We start from the raw sequence: 9360 nt of genomic DNA on the forward strand, positions 1-9360 counted from the left end.
TATGCTTTTGTCTTGCCTTATTCTGGCTGAGATCTCCAGTACAATGTTAAATGGTTAAGTGCTGATAGCAGGCATCCTTGCCTTGTTCCTTATCTTAAAAGGAATGAGTTCAACAATTTGCTAGGGGCCTTTATTCTTTATTAGATTAGGGACATTGGGATACAAGTTGTTGTATTCAGCAAATACTGAATTTTATCAAACGCTATTTAAAAATTTTTTTTTAATTTTTAATTTTGTGAATACATAATAGGTGTATATATTTGTAGGAGGCATGAGATATTTTGGTACAAGTATACAATGCATAATAATTATATCAGGGTAGATGGGGTATCCATTACCTCAAGCATTCATCATTTTTTTGTGTTATGAACATTGCAATTTTACTCCCTCAGTTATACTGAAATGTAGAACAGCTTATTGTCCACTGTTATTACATTAGTGCTGTCAAACACTAGATCTCATTCATTGTGTCTAACTATATTTTTGTACCCATTAACAATCCCCCCACTACCCTTCTTACCCTCTGATACCCATCATTTCACTCTCTATCTCCAGGAGTTCAATTGTCAAGATGCTCTTTTTTTCCATGATCTTCTGAGATACGATTTCTCTTTTTTGATCAGTTAATGTGAATTAGTTGACTTTGTGATAGTAAACCCATCTTATATTCTGGAGTTAATCTCAACTTGATAGTTTAATCTAGATTATGTTGTTATACACACACACACACACACGTTCTTCGTTTGCTAACCTTTTTTTTTTTTTTTGGAATTTTGCATCTATGTTCGTAAGTGACATTAACTTTTAATTTTTCTTAAGTTTACGCTAACCTCATAAAATGAGTTGGAAGAAGCTTCCCTTGTTTCTCACCTTCTGTAAGAATGTATATAAAATCAGAATTACTTGGTCCTTGAATGCTTATCCAATACACCAGCAAAACTGTTGGTGCTTGGAAAGATTTTTAACTACTGATTTTATTGCTTTAATAGTTAAGACTATTCGGATTTTTTAGTAGTAATTGACTCAGTTTTAATAAGTTATGCCTTTTTCAAAGAATTTGTCCATTTTGTCTAAGTTTTCAAATTTATTGGCATATAGTTTTTAGAACATCCTTGTTTTGTATTTTTAATTTTTGAAGTATCTCCAGTTATAGTCTCCTTTGCAATCCTAATATTATTTGTCATCTCTTTTTTCCCTTAATCATTTTCACGGGAATTGTTTTATCTCTGGTTAATTTGTCTTTATTATTTTTTTCCTTCTACTTTCTTTGCACCTATTTTGCTATTCTTTTTGTAAATTCTTAGGATAGATACTTACTGATTTCTAAGCCTTTCTTCTTGTGTAATGTAAGCATTAGGCTTGTCTTCTAGAGTATAGCTCTAGCCACATCTATTTCCCGGCAACCACCGATCTTCCAATTATTTTAGATGGATTTGCATTTTCTAGGATTTTTTATTAAATCATACGATGTGTCCACTTTTTTGTCTTGCTTTTTTTTTAGCTTAAGTATTTTGAGACTCATCCATATTGTTGTATGTACCAGTATTCCATTCCTTTTTACACTGTATCCATTGTATAGATATGCTTAATCTATTTACTTGTTGATGGACATCTGGGTTACTTCTAGTGTTTGACTATGACAACTAAAGTTGCTGTGAATATTTGTGTATGTCTTTGTGAGAACATACGCTTTTCTTTTTCTTGGGTGGATAGCTAAGAGTGAAATCACTGAATCATGTGCTGTTGTTTTTTTTAAGATACTGCCAAATTGTTTTCCAAAGTTGTCGTATGAGTTTATATTTTTACCAACAGTGCAGAAGAGTTCTAGTCACTCTACATCCTTGCCAGCTCTTAGTATTTTTACTCTTTGGCATTCTAATAGATGTGTACTAGTTCTTCGTTGTGATTTTAATTTGCATTTCTCTAATAACTAATAATATTGAACATCTTTTCATGTGTCTGTTTGCCATCCATATATCATCTTTGATGAAGTATCTTTTCCAGTCTTTTGCCTGTTATTAAAATTGAGTTATTTCTTATTGAGTTTGGGAGTTTTTTATATATTCTGGATAAGATACATGTCCTATATGAGATTATATGGTTGGCAAATATTTTCTTCCAATCTGTGGTTTATATTTTCATTATCTTGGCAGAGTCTCTTGAAGATTAGTATTTTTTATTTTGGTGTTTATTGATTTTTTTAAAAATTTTTATGAATCATGCTTTTAATGTCATATTTTAAAATCTTTACCTAATTCAAGGTCACATTTTTCTCCTGTGTTCACTAAAAGTTTTATAGCCCTAGGTTTTACATTTGCGATTATCTTTAATTATCTGTTTGTTACGTTTTAACTTAATCACGATGTAATCAGAGGATCTGGTCTATATTCTTTGAAATTGATTTAATTTATTTTCAGTTTATGTTTTCTTCCAGAATTTTTTTAAGTGTTTACATCCATGTTTATGTAACTATAGAAATATGTTTTTATAATTTAAACTAAATGGAATCACACTGGTCATGACATTCTGAAAGCTGGTTTTTTAACTGTCTCAGATTTAGAGATACACATTACACATAATTGTTTTTACTATCATACAATATTTTATAGATTAGACCTCTAGCCACTACTAAGACACCTGTTTAAGTTTGCACATTGAAGTGTTTTCTAATTAGATGCACGTTTAAGTTTTTTTCCAGATTTTCTCAAGCATAAATAGTGCTGTGATGAACATCTTTATATATGCTTCCTTGGGCTCCTATGTGGGAGTATCTCTCTAGACTAGAAGAAGAATTTGAAATTAAAAGCTATCTGGGTCAAAATATGTCTTGCAAGGTTTTTTTTTTTTTTCCCAACAATTTTTTAGCAATCTCATAACTTCAAGAGGTAGGTGAGCCATTAACTGACTCATTATTAATTCAACAGGTATGCATCAAGTACATACTGTGGGATCCTTCCTTTTAGGAGTTTCCAATTTCTTCAGATTCAGTGCCCCCTTTTTAAACAGAATTTTTTTTTAAATCCTTTTACTGTACCAAGGTGATATTCATAGAAAATATAACCATTCATATGCAAATAAAATCAACATGTAATAATTATATTTAGGAGAAATAAAAGGAAAGCAACTTATGAAATAATGCATGTTTCATGTAAATGCTCAGGCATAACTACCAAAGATGATATAATAGAGAAGTCACACACTTCTTAAGTATGATTGCACATACTTAAATAAGGGTACTAAGAAGATAAAACTGTTTCGTAAATGAAATGTAGAGAGTCAACTGGAATGTTAAATGGAATTGATGTTAGAATAAGTGAGACGAGGCTTACTTGTAATATGATAAAAACAGTTGACAGGAAGAATTATTAAAAAGAGAAAAATGAGGAAGCCTGATGCCCTTAGAAAAAAATCTGTATCTTATTTAGAAGTGTTGTGCCAAAATGATTTCCTATGGTATGTCTTGCCACAGAATAATGACATTCTGTCATAGAGAGCATCTCCTTTCTTGAAATGTCACTGCGTGTGAGATACACCATTAGTGTGTGATACTTTTGAAAAGACCTTGGAAAAGCATATCCTTTTGTTGGCCACAGAAAATGGAGAATTTGAGAATGAAACCATTTTGTCTACCTAAACAAAATATCAAAAATTAGCATGTGTAGTGGGATAAGTTAACATCTTATTCAGGGTCACAGGTTGAGCACTGCACTTAATTTCTCCAGGGAAATTTTAAGAGGAGTGCAACCCAAACAGGTATGTAATTCTAAGCGTAGTGTGTTTCCATGTGGCTGCCCACCAGGATGATTCAGGTTAGCTTTGTAGTTGCAGAAGCAGCTTAGTTTTAAAAAATCTTTAATAGGCAAGTAGACTGATAATTACATTTCACAGTAGACTTTATACCTCATTTTACCAAGAAAAGAAGTTTCCGTGTTATTTCTTAGATGGATAAGAAGAGTTTTTACTTATTTTATTTGAGGCAGGGTCTTACCCTGCCACCCAGGCTGGAGTGCAATGGCAGGAACACAACTCAGTGCAGTTTCAATCTCCTGGGCTCAAGCAGTCCTCCTGCTTCAGCCTCCCAAGTACCTGGGACTACAGGCACATGCTACCACACCCAACTAATTTTTTTTATTTTTTGTAGAGACGAGGTTTCTCTATGTTACCTAGGTTGGTCTTGAACTCCGAGGCTCAAGCAGTCCTCCCACTTTGGCCTCCCAACGTGCTGGGATTACAGGCATGAGCCACCATGCCCTGGCAAGTTTTTCTTTTTAAAATGAAGAAAAATATGAAGAACACTAATAATTTCAGATGTGGGGTGGAAAATAAGATCATTCATACTGCCAATTTGAAGCAATATTTGCTGGTTTTAAAAGGGAGCATTGTATTAGAAAGGTTTTTTGTTTGTTTGTTTGTTTGTTTTTTGAGACAGAGTTTCGCTCTTATTACCCAGGCTGGAGTGCAATGGCGCGATCTCGGCTCACCACAACCTCCGCCTCCTGGGTTCAGGCAATTCTTCTGCCTCAGCCTCCTGAGTAGCTGGGATTACAGGCTCGCGCCGCCATGCCCAGCTAATGTTTTGTATTTTTAGTAGAGACGGGGTTTCACCATGTTGACCAGGATGGTCTCGATCTCTTGACCTTGTGATCCACCCACCTCGGCCTCCCAAAGTGCTGGGATTACAGGCTTGAGCCACCACGCCCGGCCTAGAAAGGCGCGGTGACTCACACCTGAGAGTACTCAGCACTTTGGGAGGCCGAGGCAGGCAGATCACCTGAGGTTGAGAGTTCAAGACCAGCCTGACCAACATGGAGAAACCCTGTCTCTACTAAAAATACAAAATTAGCTGGGCTTGGTGGCACTCACCTGTAATCCCAGCTACTTGGGAGGCTAAGGCAAGAGAATCCCTTGAACCTGGGAGGCAGAGATTGCAGTGAGCTGAGTTCGTGCCATTGCACTCCAGCCTGGGCAACAAGAGTGAAACTCTGTCTCAAGAAAATAAATCAATAAAATAAAAATTTTTAAGTAGTATAATTTCATTACCACACTATGTAAAATAATAATTTCTACCTCGTTCTCTGTCACTTCTTAATCTCCTTACACATATTTGCCTTTCTCCATAATGCTTCTCATTATCTATAAACATATATACTTAATTTGTTTCATCTTTTCCCTAGGTTGCCACATAACCTGCTTTGATCATTTATTTTTCATAATAATACTATATCAAGGAAGCATAGCATAATTTACTAACCCGTCTCCTAGTTTGGGACATATAAATTGTTTTTGATCTTTCTCTATTGTAAATTAATTGTATATTCATGTGATTATGAAAGGAGGGACAGACAGATGTATATATAGACAGACAGATAAGGATTATAGTGGGAGAACTGGAGAAATAGCTCTGCAGTTCAGAACGACACTCAGAATCACAGTGCAGAGCCACTCTGGTGACGCTATGGCTGTACAATCAGTACCATAAAGGCTGGAGATGGACCTCCAGCTTCCAGTACCCTACCCTCCTCCAAGGGAAGCAGGACTGCAAATATCTGGCATTGTCTGCTTCTACAGGTGGAAAGAGGAACTGCCTCACCCAAACCTCTGAAAGAGGGAATTCTTATATTTCTTAGAAAAAAAATTTGGGACCACACACTGATAAAGCTATTTCTGTATTTAGGATAATTTGTATAAGATGGATTCCCACAAGTGTAATTATCAGGTCAGAGGGCATGAGCAAATTCTGCTGATGAGAGGACCAGACCTCTTGACCTCAATGGTTTAGTCTTGGAACTTTTTGCTTCCTTGTATTAATCTTTCCTTTGATACACCATTTGTTGACTATATTTATTCACTTACTATTGAATACGGTATTGTGTTTCTTAGAACTTTAAATAGTTGTTGAGATGAAGGGTCTTCTAATCTACCTTCTCAGAAAGGAAAATCATCTCTTTTTTCTCCCTCTTGATTAATTTTTTTCCCTTTTGGATAGTGGTGCCTGGGTTTGTGCTAGAATCTGAAAAACAGTTAATATATTGATTTACCCATAAATTGTTTTAAGTTAGTACACATCACAAACTTCTGGAATGGAAATTCATTTATAGCAGCGTGAATTCTCAAATTTTTCTCTTTCAACCTCCTCCTCTACCCTATGTAAAAGTAAGTGTCCATACACCTCTTTCATCATACTCTTTCTCTAGACTTTTGTTTTCTTTGTTTGTTTTTGCTGATTGGTCAGCAGTCACTTCTTATCAGTTGTTGAGGTATAAAAACAGTAGTGAGTCCCTATGTCAAACGGGGCTACAGCCTGCCTTAGTGGCAGGTGCTCTTGTCTCAAAGTCAGAGAATCTAGGTGTTAGTTTCAGTGTCACCACTAATGCACTGTGACTTCAGAAGCTCCCTCCCCTCAGTGGCTTTGGGGGAAGGGTGGGACTTAGACTTCAAGTCATTACACGGACCTATTACAGTGTTCTTCATTTGTTCTGACTACACATGCCCATCTTCCTGCTAGAATGGGAGGCTTCTGAGTCCAGAACTCAGTCCTGTATTCACATACCTGGCACATACTGGGTGGATATGGTTAAATGAGCCCAGTTTTGTTATTCTTCGCTGTTTTTGTATGTGTTGCAGTCCATATATTCTTGTCTACACTTTAAGTAAAAGAGGAACTTGCAAAGACTTCCTGTCTTTAAGAATATTAGGGCCAGGCGTGGTAGCTCACACCTGTAATCTCAGGGCTTTGGGAGGCCCAGGTGGAAGGATCACATGAGTTCGAGTATCAGCCTGGGCAACATAGTAAGACCCTGTCTGTACAAAAACTAAAAGAAAAAATTTGGCCGGGCACAGTGGCTAATGCCTGTAATTCCAGCACTTCAGGAGGCTGAGGCAGGCAGATCACCTGAGGTCAGGAGTTAGAAACCAGCCTGGCCAAAATGGCAAAACCCCGTCTCTACTAAAAATACAAAATTAGCAGGGTGTGGTGGCAGGCATTTGTAATCTCAGCTGCTGGGGAGGTGAATGTAGGAGAATCACTTGAAGGCAGGAGGCAGAGGTTGCAGTGAGCTGAGCACCATTGCAGTCCAGCCTGGGTGACAAGAGCAAGACTCCATCTCAAAAAAAAGAAAAAGATTATTGAGTATGGTGGCACGTCACTGTAGTCCTGGCTACTATGAGAGGCTGAGGCAGGAGGGTCACTTCAGCCCAGGAAGTCAAGGCTGCAGTGAGCCACGATTGCACTAGGGGCACTGCAGCCTGAGTGACAAAGCCAGACTTTGTCTTCATTTAATAAAAAGAAGAAGATTAGATTACTGCACTGTTAAATTGAAGATGCAATATGCAGAACGTGGTGTTTCTGGGCTTTCCAAGTCTTCCCTCTTCTCCTTAAAGGTTTAAAAATGTTTTGAGTTGATTGGACTCCATGGTAACATTCCTGTGAACTTTCAGTTGAGGAAAGGTGATCTTTAAGGGGAAGGAGGTAGAGGGAGAGAAAGTTTAATAATGGCAACAGTCTAGGTGAAGGGAGAACTTTGTAAAGCAGAGTACATCTTTCCTAGAAGCAATTAGTCATATTAGACAAACTGTTTCAGCAGCTGGCAAAATAGCAGGAACCTGTCGATTTTGCTTCCTTGGTTACAGGCAGTGATAGTGTATTTGACCTTCCGCAGAGCCGGGTCAGAGAGAGGGCATCTTTAAACAGCCCTGTCTGGTTTTGGTGAATGGAATCTGCACTGGCAGGGTTTGAAAGCAAATGCCTGTGAGTTCCCTTAACCAACCCCTGGCCTTTTGGGTTGGACTCTTTTTGGCCTGGAAGGTTGCTGAGGAAAAATAAATAAAGCTGCAGGGAGCCATTGGCGTGGTAAGTGTGAGTGTCCTAAAGAAAACAACACTGCAGTATTGAGGTCTGTCCTCTTTCCCTGTGTTTCTGGGAGAAGCCTCCTTTAATGCAGTGTATTTCAATAGACACTTGTTTTTGCAGGAGTTAGTATAATAGCAGTGGATTTAGACACCTATTAGGTATTTGAAGAAATTGCTCTGCTAAGCTCCTAGCAAATTGTTTCTTCATAGGAACTTGTATTTAAATATGCTGGGTAAATTCAGGTGGGGCAAAAGTTGTTTGTTGTTTTTGGCAGGTTAATCATCCTGTGAATAGTTTATGAACCATATTCCTCTTAAACATCTCATTGTTTTACATAATTATGAGAAATGGTTGTTTACTTGGGATTTTTGTTGTTTGTGTGACAAGAAATTCAGTACTTTTATCTTTTTAAAATCTGTATTACCAACTGTAAAATTTAAACCTGGTTAATCAATTCTGATATGAATGATGCTGGTTTATAATGTTTAGGTTTCATTCCTTCATTGGCTACACTGTAAAGAAGAGCTAGATGTGTATGTCATCAAGAAAAGTAGTTCTTACCAACACTTTTATTGTAAGGTTCCAGTCCTTTGGATGAGGACTGGAACTGAGCATAAAGGTCAGCAGCCTCCTATTGATTCTTCTCAATGATGCAAGTTGCTGCACAAAGGGGGTTAACCTCTTTGCCCATTGGCCTTTGAACACACTTACTATTTAATGATCCTTTGAAATAAACTAAAGGAGGATAGGTGGGTACTCAGATAGTGTTGATGGCTTTGAAACTTTCTTGCAACTAGAGTAAGGACCTGAACCAACGTTTGGCCTGTTATTCTGCTAGTCAAGAATTCTCAATATAGTCGCAAACCAAATGTGAACCGCATAATGACGTTTCTGTCAGTGCTGGAGTGCATATAGGAAGGAAGGTGGTCCTATAAGATTAAAAGTATATTTTTACTGTACCTTTTCCATGTTTAGATACACAGATACTTACCATTGTATTACAGTTGTCTATAGTATTCACCACAGTTGCATGCTGTACAGTTTTGTAGCCTAAGGGCAATAGACCATACTGGATAGCCTAAATGTGTAGTAGGCTATGCCATCTAGGTTTGTTAAGTACACACTGTCATGTTTGCACAATGAAATAATGTAATGACACATTTCTTAGAACATATTCCTGTCTTTAAGCAACATATAACTGTATCTGATACTGGCAGAATTAACTTGCAGACTAATAGACTAAACCAAAATTCTACATGTTCTTTATTAAAGGATTCAATGAATATGTGCCAGTAAAATGTTTGGCCAGCCTTTTTAGTTACAAACAAACAGAACTAGCAGTTGTGTGTACATGAATCCTGGGAGACATACCTTGTAGAATCTCAGCCTCACCATACCTCCAATAAAATGGTTGTGCTTATCCTGCCTGTTTCTTAGCTAAGAGAAGCTGATCCATATTTTTTAAGCTAAAAGTCACTGTAAAAATACTGGATTTTGTTGACTTCATTATA

At 37.1% G+C, this 9360-nt stretch overlaps 1 protein-coding gene across 5 annotated transcripts in view; it reads left to right on the top strand.

Annotated features, from left to right (window-relative positions):
* Window positions 1–9360, top strand: part of NR2C2 (nuclear receptor subfamily 2 group C member 2) — a 101955-nt gene that overhangs the window by 38623 nt on the left and 53972 nt on the right. The window lies entirely within an intron of this gene.

The sequence above is a fragment of the Saimiri boliviensis genome, chromosome 8 (genome assembly GCF_048565385.1).
Source record: "Saimiri boliviensis isolate mSaiBol1 chromosome 8, mSaiBol1.pri, whole genome shotgun sequence".
Lineage (NCBI taxonomy): Eukaryota > Metazoa > Chordata > Mammalia > Primates > Cebidae > Saimiri > Saimiri boliviensis.